This window comes from Ursus americanus, chromosome 33 (assembly GCF_024610735.1).
Source record: "Ursus americanus isolate L20-20 chromosome 33, mUrsAme1.1.p, whole genome shotgun sequence".
Taxonomy (NCBI): domain Eukaryota; kingdom Metazoa; phylum Chordata; class Mammalia; order Carnivora; family Ursidae; genus Ursus; species Ursus americanus.
The window spans coordinates 842,830-852,601 of NC_142159.1; positions in this window are offsets into that span (position 1 = coordinate 842,830).

The window sequence follows — 9,772 nt, forward strand, 5'->3', positions numbered from 1 at the left end:
TAGCAGCTTAAGGCAACAAACATTAATTATCTCACAGTCTCTGTGGGGCTGGAATCTAGCAGCAGCTTAGCTCGGTGGTCCTTGCTCAGGGTGTCTCGTGAGGTTGTAGTCAAGCTGTTGGCTGGGGCTGACGTCACCTGCAGACTTGACGGGAGCTGGAGGATCTGCGTCCAAGGTGGCTCACGCACATGGCTGTTGGCAGGTAGCCTTAGTTCCTTGCCACGGGGTTGCCTGGGTGTCCTCACGACATAGCTATGGCTTCCCCCGGAGCAATCCTGTCGGCACCGAGAGAGAACAAGGCAAACTTACTATTAAACACTGTCTTTGAAGGCCTGGCCTCAGAAGTGACACATCATCACTTCTACCATGTGCTGTTGATCACGCAAGCCAGCCTGATACAGTGTGGGAGGGAACTACACAAGGGTGTGAACACCAGGAAGTGGAGACAATCGGGGGCCATCTTGGAGGATGACTCCCACATATCATTGTACTCCCATCTGCCTGGTATCACCAGGGGCCTCCAAGGTTGTCTTGGCCATTCCCCTGCCTCCAGGCAACACTAGACCCAAATATGCCTCCTTGATTCTTCCACCTGAAGTTCCCCACCTCCCCAGCCAGTCACCAGGGATAAGGAGAAATGTGACTTCGCACCGACATCCTCCCTCACACCTCGCAATCCAGCAGATTCCTTCAGGGGCCCTGAGGTCACCTACTTGGGAACATCATGGAAACTTCGTGTTCTGAGATGTCTCGGTCGCACTGTGAAGTTTTTATAAAGTCCATAAGGCCAGCGGTGCCAGAGTGGCTTATGCTGCTTGTAGCGGATGGGCCATGTGTAAGGTGAGGGAAGAGGCAGGGGTGCAGAGGGGTGGAGGGAGAGGTGGTGACCCCACACCTTCACCTGCCCGGGCCTCGAGTGAACAGACCCAACCCTCTGCTGCCATAACTGAGCCCTCCGCTTTCCGACGGGAACTTGGACTGGATGTGGGAGCGAAAACCCCACAACACAGAAGAGGTGTGACTGTGCCTTGGAACAATGGGAGGGAGAAATCACGGACGTAATTCTTTTTCCTCTTTTGTGTCCTCACTTTTCAACCTGCAAAGCGAGAGGTCTGAGGGCTGAGATGTGAGGGTTAAGCATTCTCTTTCTGTGCCTTTCTTTTCTTTTCCCTATTGGCGGTCAGTTTTCTTTGCCGGTAGTCATTAAAAAAAACCGTTTTTATAAACGGGAAACTCGAGGAATAAGTGACAAATCACATCATAACAGTAAGCAGAACAGACTGTGCTACACACCCTATAAATCGATCTATTTGATCCTCACGACAACCCTACGAAGCAGGTATTATTATCCCATTTTACAGAGGAGGAAACTGAGGCGCAGAGAGGTAAAGTAACTCACCTACTGTCCATAGCAGAGTTTGATTTAAACTCCTGTTGTTTGCATCTTCAGTGCTACACTATACTGACTCCCTCGTGTATAATTTTAAGATAAAACACACATAAAATCTGAGCTTTCATTGTTGGTTTGAGCTATGTCCCCCTGAACCTCAGCGGTAGTACAAATAATATTCTGCCACTTGGGTTATTCCCGGGGGAAGTTTCAGGAGCGGCCGTTCATGGGCACCTCTATAAGAGGCGGAGCCGTCTTTGCAGAGACAAAATGACAGGTCCCCTCAACCCACTGGTTTTGGATCTGGGCAGGGGAGGCGTGAGCGAGATCCTCTCTCATCCCTGTCAGGACACACAGTGCTGGATGCTGGAAGGACGTGTAATGCCAAGCTGCTGTTCCAGCTTCACTGCTCCTCCTTCTGGAACCTTCTGGAACACCATGTTCCCACCTGACTTTCTCTGAACCTTCATTCCTTCCCTCCTCTGGTGAAGTCCCCGCCCCCCCCCCCGGCCCCCCAAGCCCTGCAAAGATCCAAGAGGTTAAAGCTTAGAATAGGATGGCCACAATCCGGGAGCGTGAACTTGTCACCTGCTCGATGGCTGGGTGACTTTGCCAAGTACGGACCCTCTCCAGCTGCCGGAGGGGGGGCATCATTAGCCAACAGCCCCCAGCTGCTGTAACTCGGACCCACTGTGACTTTCAGGGAGCAGACGGCAGGGTCTCCCTGGACCGCTCCCAGTTGGTGACTGGGCACCATGGGGAGACCAGAGCTGGGCTATTTCTGCTCACCATGGGACTCCCCTGATGGATAATCTCTACCCCGGGCCTGACCAAGACCTTGTCAGAGCTGCATTGCAGTCTGAGGCTCTTCTGCAATCTTCCCTCCTGCCCCCTCTCCTTCACAGACGTCAGACCTCCATCACGGCCCAAAGGCTCTTCCCGCTTACTCCTGCCCCTCCCTTTATCCCCGCAAGCGATGTCCCCGGTAAATCTGCGCCTCTAGTTCTCCTGGAAGACCTGAGCTGACACAACTTCTCTGGGCCACAGGTCCCAGGCCCATCTGCCCCCAGGCGGCCTTAAACTCTCCATCTTTACAAGCGGTGCAAGAGAGTGAGGTTTGCTTGTCAATACCAGGAAGTGTGGTGTAATCCAATTCCAGTCACAGCCAGAGGTGAGGGACAGCTGCTTCCCAAGTCCCAGGCTCTTGCTCAACCCAGTGGGACGCTGCCTTGACGCCATTGTCACTTCCCAGCTCCAACTTCCAAGAGGGAGTTAGGGGTAGGAAAAAGGGACCTGAGGCCTTAGACTGGGGTGGGTGCCCTGAGTTCTAACTCAGTCTTTACTGCTCATTTCTCTTCTCTGGCTTCAGTATTCCCCATAGGTACAGTGGGACTTCGTCTTGGCTGCCCTGGGTGGGGAAAGGGAAACAAGCAGTGGTTGTTTCCTGGGTTTAAGAAATGCCTTGGCAGCTGGTAAGGACGAGGCTACTTCTTTTTCCTGTCAAGACCAGACCAGTGGGGATGGGGGGGCAAGCTCTACTTGCTAACATCAGGGTGAGCCTGGAGCCATGTCCTGATTATACTCTGATACCTACAAGTTGTGGGTGCTGTGCCTGGGCCCCTGAGAGTGGCCATCTGCCCCAGGAAGGACAGCTCCCTGAGAGCCACGGTCAGGGGAAGAAAAGAGACAGTACAGTATGGGAAGATGAGACTGCCATAGGGGGAACCATAGGAGTACAAAGAGGCAGTACCAGTGCCCAAGGGAGGCCAGACAGGCTTTTGGAGAGGGACTCATGTGCTGGGTTCTAAAGGCTAAGTAGGAGTTTCCCACATAGAAAAAGGGAAAGGCTTTCAAGATGGACAGAATACAGACTCAGAAGTATGAACCTGTGTTACGTGTTCTAAAACATAGGAGAGATGGCAGCACTGGGGTGGAGGTCAGGGAAGCGGTGAGAGAGTGAGCTGTGCCTACATCATGAGGGATCTCCAACAAGGGTCAAGATTTCATAGCCTCCATATTACACTTAGGAGGGAGCTGCTAGTCTTATTTCTCTTTTACAGATGAGGAAACTGAGGCCCCAGAGATGGCAAGGGGCTCTGACAGGAACGCACTGGGCAGTGTCCAGACCAAGTCAGGCTTGGGAGCAAGAGGCCAAGTCATCCTCCCCTTACTGGGTGCGTTCTCCCCTAACCCCCTCCCCACGGCCATCTAACTTCAAGGAGCATAGAGTCCTCAGCCCCTCCCCTCCCTTCACCCGCAGTGTCCTTGTCTTGCTGACATCATGCACACATGGAAGAGAAATTCGCGGAGATTCCAGAGACCAGAGTGTGGGAACCAGGACAGATGCCGCTGGCGCTGCCCCAGGGCTGACTCCTCTGGAGCCTCAGGCGCTGCCCAGGGGGCTCTGGAATGTGTCTGAGGCCTCTGGCTTCCTCCGTTGCAGGCCACCCCCCAGGGTCTCGGAAAGAAAGGGAGGCTCTGATCACCCAGGCCGCCATTTTGGTCCTCAGCAGTCTCTGGGGGGCTTTGTGCTGCCCACACACAGGGGCAGGGAGTATACGGGCACCAAGACAGCTGGGCCAGCCCAGCCAGTCTGCCGTCAGAGACCCCAAGCTGGGACTACTGCGCTCCCCATCGATGGAGCATGAACTGTGCAGCCCAGGGACAGAGAAAGGGACCAAATCAATACTGTCCACCACCATCCTTAAGGAAGGAGGTCAGGACTCTGCGTGTGTGTGTGTGTGTGTGTGTGTGTGTGTGTGTGTAGATGGACGAACAGACACAGACAGATGGTCCCACCCCCCACCCCCGCCTGGCCCCAGGGGTAGCTGTGCACTGCCTGTTCCGCACATGTGGCTCTTAGCAGCTGCACATTCCGTCAGGGACCAGCTGTGGCGGCAGCTGTGGAGGTGGGGAGTGAGCGCTGATAGGTCCCGGGGGAGCAGGGGAGGAGGGCAAGGGGAGGACAGGAAGGGCCTGGGACGAGCAGGGGTCAGGGAGGGGGTGAGGCAACGAGGCTCAGATTGTTCTCAGGATGGAACAGCAAGTAAGAAAGTGGTGATGGGGACGCTTGATATCTGGGCTGGGAGCCCTGTGGATGTGGGCCTTGGCACAGAGAGCCTGGGGGAGGTCCCGGGCAGGCCCAGCACACTCCGCTGGGGCTTGGAACATCGGTGGACCAACAGGAGTTTAAGGAGAAAGACTCTGGGCAGTTGGATATATGGGTCCAAAGCTCAGAAAAAAAAGGTGTACGTTAGAGATACAAATTTGGGACCATTGGCTTATAGGAGGTAAATCCATGGAAGTAGATGAACCCCTGGGGAGCAAATGCACCGACACAGAGGCTCAGCCCAGATGTTAACATTCCCAAGCTTTCACCCTGAACACCAGGCGCTGCTCTGCGCACCTTACCTCGTTTAACCCTCACAACGAGCCTAGGGAGTGAATAGCTTTGTTATCTTATTTTACAGATAAGAAAACCAAGGTACAGAAAGGCCAGACACAAAGGGAGGGGCAAGGCCCTAGAGAGGGAGGACTGGGTGGCACCCATGTGCTCTGGCCCTTCCCCTCACCCACTCCCCGCAGGCCCTGGCTCAGGAGAGTCTCTACTGGGACTCTGCTGTTTGCCAAGGGGCCAGGCACCACCTCTACAGAGAAGATAGAGGACTTCCGGGGCCCCCCAGCTCCCCTCTCCATCGCTTGACACTCGGCCAATATTTACCAAATATCTACTCGGTGCCAGACACTGTCAGGCACTTAGTAGGTGCTGGGGGAGAGGACGGTGAGCAAACCTGACCTGGGTCCTGCCGTGATGTCCCAGGATGACAGAAATTACTGCACAACTAGTAACTCCCAGCCACTGCCCTGAGCGTCTCTGTGCCAACCATCCCCTCCTTTGGGACCCCTCAGATACTGTCACCACCCAATAGTCAGAGGCTCAGTGCCTGGCCCAGCAGAAGTATCGAGCAACCCAGCCATTCGGAGCCTGGACCATGTCCATTCAGGAATCTGAATACCAGCCCCCAAGAGAAGACGAGGGTGACCTCGGGTGGGAACCAGACATTGAGCTGGACCTGACCCCTGCCTCTGAAAATCTCCCTGCTTGCTCAGCTCTGGGGTAGGGGGACAGGGCAGGTGGGGAAAGTAGAGGTCCCCTCTGTGCCTCCCTCCCTTTGAGGTTACTCCTGGGCTCCCCAGGGCTCACCCTTCTGCCTACTCCTGACCCCACCCCCATCAGCAAGCAAACTCCTCCTGAGGCCCTGCAGGGCTCTTTCATTGACCTGCCTCTCTCAGAAGTTTCCCTGTCCTGGCCCCTGCCTTGCTTCCTCCACTCATGCCAAGGCCTCTATGACCTTGTGACTGCCCATCTTCCTCTTTGAGTCCCAGCGCTGGTGACCAAGTGCCTGTTCTTGGACCTCTCTGGCCGTGGCCCCTGGCACTCCATGCTTGCCTGATTTCCTCCTTCTTCCCAGAGTTCCCTGGCTGTTGTTCCTCAGGGTTCCATCCTGCGTCTCTTCCCTCTTGCTTTGCATTAGCTCCTGTGCCCGCTGGCTTCAGCTACCAGTCCCCAATCTCTACTCCAGTCCAGACCTCTCTCCGGGTTCTACTCCTGGGTATTCACAGGTCTCACCAACAGCATGGCCACACTGAACTTCTCCCCTTCTCCCGTGTTCCCATTGGTGCCTGTCACCTTCTCCCACTCAAGTCACCCAGACAGGAATCCAGCATCACTTGGGTTTGTTCCCTCTTCTTCCGCCTCAAACCCAGTCCCCATTGCCTGGTCTGATGCAGGAGGCTCCTGATGGGTCTACCCCATGCTAATGCGGGACATAGTAGTTACCAGCGTGGATTCTGGGGCCAGCCTGCCTGGGTAGAATCCCAGCTCGACCACCTACTAGCTGTGTGACCCTGGGGAAGTTACTTAACTTCCCTAAGTCTCAGTAAAATGGGACTCTAATAGAGAGTCATAACAACCTCTATCATAGGGTTGCGGTGAGGTTTAAGTGGGTTGATAGATGTCAAAATACTTAGTACAGTGCCTGGAATATGGTGAGTGCAGTTGAATTTTGTTATCATCAACATCATTATTATTTCATTTATTTATTTTATAAATATTTTAGAACGCCCACTTTCCTAGATATGAAGGGACATGGTCGTGAACAACAAAAATGATTCCTACCCCAGGAACTTCACAGCCAAGACGGAAGCCTTTCCGTAGTAAAAGTCCTTGCTACTGGAGCCAGACCCCACTCTTTCCCGACTTTAAACAAAAGCAGAAGCAAACGAACGCTGGATTCCACGTCTTCCTCCAGCTCTTGATTGGCCTAGCTCGCTCTTCCGCCAGCCAGTATTTATTCCTTGCACGCCTACTACGTGCCCGGCACTGTGCGGGGCGCTGGAGACTCAGCAGTACACGGAAGGGACTAATCTCTACCCTCAATGAGTTTATCTTCTGGTTGGAGACACAGACAATAAACAAATATATTAACCTACATAATATGATGTCAGCAATATTGATAGATGCGATACAGTAAGATGAAGTGAGGCAGAGGACGCAGGGTGACCAGGGGATTGGTGGCTATTTTAGATGGAAGCTTGGGAGGGTCCTTTCTGAGGACGGCATATCTGAGCAAAGCCCGAAATGGAGTGAGGTGACCTAAGAAGATCTGGAGGACGCGGGGTCCAGGTAGAGGGAACAGCAAACGTAAAGCCGTGTGGTGGCAACAGACATGAATATTGGTGGAACGGCAAGAAGGCTCTGGTGGCTGAGTGAGCAATGTAAGGGCCGGCGCCAGCGCTTAGGATGACCCTACACATTTGGGTGCCTTGGGCTGTCCCGGCAGAGTTATTACTATTGCCTCCTTTCCCTCTGAAGGGCGCCCCAGCTTTAGATGATAAGTTACCCTATGTAGAGACCGCAGTCAGCCCCTGGCATTTTATTCCGAGCGCGAAGGCAAACCTAGGATTGGTTTTGAGCAGGAAGTGACATGATTTGATCAACACTTTAAAGGATCTTGACCAAAGACGTGAAACACTCTTCTGGCTGCTCTAACACCCTCCTTGGCTCTCCGCCACCTCCCTGGCTGTTCCTTCTCAGTCTCCTCTGGCAGCTCTTTCTCTCCTACTCAACGCCTAATGTTGGGGTTTCTAATGTTGGGGTTTCCCTGGGCCAGTGGTTCTCAGCCAGTGTGGTTTCTCCTCCAGGGGATGTCTCACACAATCTAGGGATGTGTGTGGTTTTTTTTAAGATTTTATTTATTTATTTGACAGAGAAAGACAGCCAGCGAGAGAGGGAACACAAGCAGGGGGAGTGGGAGAGGAAGAAGCAGGCTCCCAGCGGAGGAGCCTGATGTGGGGCTCGATCCCAAAACGCTGGGATCACGCCCTGAGCTGAAGGCAGATGCTTAACGACTGCGCCACCCAGGCGCCCCTCTAGGGATATTTTTTTTTTTTAAGATTTTATTTATTTATTCGACAGAGATAGAGACAGCCAGCGAGAGAGGGAACACAAGCAGGGGGAGTGGGAGAGGAAGAAGCAGGCTCATAGTGGAGGAGCCTGACGTGGGGCTCGATCCCGTAACGCCAGGATCACGCCCTGAGCCGAAGGCAGACGCTTAACCGCTGTGCCACCCAGGTGCCCCTCTAGGGACGTTTTTAAGTGGGACAGGTACTACTGGCATTTAATGAGTAGAGGCCAGAGAGCTGCTAAACATGCTACAAAGCACAGAACGGCCCCTCACAATAAAGAACTTTCCACCCCAGGGCGCCTGGGTGACTCAGTCAGTTGAGCATCTGCTTTTGGCTCAGGTCATGATCCCAGGGTCCTGAGATTGAGTCCCCTCTAGGGCTCCCGGCTCAGTGGGGAGCCTGCTTCTCTCTCTGCCCCTCCCCCCACTTGTGCATATTCTCTCTCTCTCTCTCTCAAAAATAAATTAATCAAATCTTAAAAAAAAAATGAAGAAGAATTTTCCAGCCCCAAATGTGCTGGTTTAGTAACCCTGCACTGGATTAGTGCTATCCAACAGAAATATAATGAGAGTTGCATAAAGTCTTCTAGTAGCCAAATTAAAAAAAAAAAAAAAAAAACTAGGGGCGCCTGGGTGGCTCAGTCAGTTAAGCGCCTGCCTTCAGGTCAGGTCATGGTCACACCATTGAGTCCCATGTGGGGCTCCCTGCTCAGCGGGGAGTCTGCTTTTCCCTCTGCCCTCCCCCCTCCCCGCTCGTGTTCTCTCTCTCTTGCTCTCTCAAAAATAAACAAAATCTTAAAAAAAACCTAAAAGAAAACTGCAGTTCATTTTAATAATATATTTTATTTAATCTAATATGTACAAAATATCATCATCATAACATGTTAATATTAAAGATATTGATGAGATTTCTTTCCTTCTTTCCTTCCTACCTTCCTTTCCTTTCACTCTCTTTCAATTCTGGAATGTACTTCACACTTGCTATTTAGACCAGCCACGTTTCAAGTGCCTAGAAGCTGCATGTATCTTGTGGCTACGGTATCGATGGCACAGCTCCAGGCTCAGTACTAGATAAGAGAGCCTAATGTTTAAGAGCCATACAAGGTAATAAAGCCTAATGGTTTGGTTCTGGAACCCAGTTGTCTTGTTGAATTCCAACCCTTCCATTTAATCCCTGTCCATTAAAAAAAGATTTATTTATTTATTTGAGAGAGAGAGAGAGAGAGAGAGAATGCAAGCAGGGGGAGGGGCAAGAGGGAGAGAGAAAGAATCTCAGATTCCCCGCTGAGCATAGAGCCTGATGTGGGGGCTCTATCCCAGGACCCTGAGATCATAACCTGAGCCGAAATCAAGAGTCACATGGTCAACTGACTGACGGCGCCCCTACTGCCTGTCCATTTTGGGTATAGAGTTACTCCACCTCTCAGGGTCTCTGTTTCCTATTTGTAAAGCGGGGATGACACAATATTACTACCTTATAGAGCTGTCCAGAATTAAATGAGTTAATATTTACAAAACAGTTTCAGGTGTGATAAGTATCTACCCGTTAACTGTTTAGCTAGACCTCTCCTCTGTCACCATCCACACTTTCTCTCTGGGTAATCTGTCTATCCCTGTAGTTTTAAGTGCCACCTATTACCTAGTGACTTCCAGATTTAAATATCCACCTTAGACCTCTTTCTGAGCTCCAGACCCCCTGCTTAACTGTACATCCCATTTTGATGACCTGGGGCATCTCATATGAACATGCCCACAACAGAGCCCTTCACCTTCCCCTGCAAATCGGCGACACTGCCAGGCCTTGCAATCGAAGTCCTTACACAGGGCAGATATCTGGTGGCATCTTTGAGCTCTGCCTCTCCAGGGAATGCATAGTGCGTGGATCATGCAACTTCTATGTTGGTTGAGATGTCCA